Raw genomic sequence first — 1,404 nt, 5'->3', positions numbered from 1 at the left:
AAAAAAAAAAAACAAAACTCCGATCTGGGTCTTTTCAACTCAGCAAGACTTACCAGAGTTCTGTCAAGTTTCTGCCTTCCTGCACTACAGCCTGAAAACTACCTCCCAGGAAATAAGCTCATGCAATCATAGAGCTCACCTCATTTCTTTTACCTTCTTTCTGGACAAGTAAGTCCAGAGCTGCCTTTTGTCCCATGTCTAAAAACTGGTGTTTCATATATTTTGTGCAAAATTCTAGTTGTTTATGGCTGGAGAGTGGTCCAATCTCTCCATCTTGACCAAATGTGTAGAATAGTTTTGAGATACATTCTTAGAACACTTAATATCCCAACATTAATTTGTTGCATTAAGAGGGCAATGAAAAGATAAAATGTCAAAAACAACCCTCTCAAGAAATGAGAAGTATCTGTATTTAAAAAAATCTCTAAAATGTTCCTGAGGGATACAAAAGAACAATGGAACAAAGTCTCAGCAGCATAAAGATAATTGACTCTCTTTCAGTTAACCTCAGACTTAAAAATGGACCTAATGAAAACACTAACAGGATTTTTTCATACTAGACTTTAGATCTTACACTGATTTTAAAATTCCAATGGAAAAAAAAACAAAGACAATAAAAATCTCAGAAAGGGGGAGCAAAAACTGGGAACTAACCCCACCAGATATTAAAATAATAAACTATAATTATTAAAACATGTGGCACATCAATAGGAGATTAATAGGATAGCACAGAAAATACAGAAGTAAACCCAAATACATAGAGAATTTAGTAAATGATCAAGTTGCAATCTCAAATTCAAGGAGAAAGGATTCAAAATATGGTGTCAGGCCGAGTAGGTGCCATCTGAAAAAAAAAGTTGGACCCATTATCTCATACCCTTCATTGAAATAAAGTTTAGATACATCACAGATTTATACATGGAAAGAAAAAAAGAAGAAACCATACAAGTACTATAAGAAACCATATGAAAATTCTTACATTATCTCAGAACAAGATTAGTCTTTCTAATTATGACACAAAACCAAAGTCATTGAAAAGACTGCTAAGTTTCACTACATTAAAATTATTTTCATGCCAAAAGCCATTATAAGCAACGCCAATTAGCAAAGGACACATTAGAAAAATGAGTTAAAAACTTATATCACAAAAAGGGCTCACTTCCCCACTATATACAGTATCCCTACAAATCAAAAGGGGGAAAAAGCTGACAAAGGCTATAAACACACAATTCAACAGAAAAGGAAAAACAAATGGCCATTAAATATAAAAAGATGCTCACGACCCTATTCATAAGAGAAATGCGAATTAAAACAACACTGAGGGCTGGGCGTGGTGGCTCACGCTGTAATATTAGCACTCTGGGAGGCTGAGGTGGGAGGATCGCTCAAGGTCAGGAGTTCAAG

General features: G+C 34.8%; 1 protein-coding gene across 1 annotated transcript in view; it reads right to left on the bottom strand.

Annotated features, from left to right (window-relative positions):
- The window catches only part of RAB33B (RAB33B, member RAS oncogene family), a 27,922-nt gene that overhangs the window by 1,182 nt on the left and 25,336 nt on the right, over positions 1–1,404 (bottom strand). The window lies entirely within an intron of this gene.

Source organism: Propithecus coquereli, unplaced genomic scaffold (genome assembly GCF_000956105.1).
Source record: "Propithecus coquereli isolate 6110/MARCELLA unplaced genomic scaffold, Pcoq_1.0 Scaffold112, whole genome shotgun sequence".
NCBI classification, from domain to species: Eukaryota; Metazoa; Chordata; class Mammalia; order Primates; family Indriidae; genus Propithecus; species Propithecus coquereli.
Note: the sequence above shows the minus strand (reverse complement) of the source record. Positions and strands in the feature narration are given on the sequence as shown.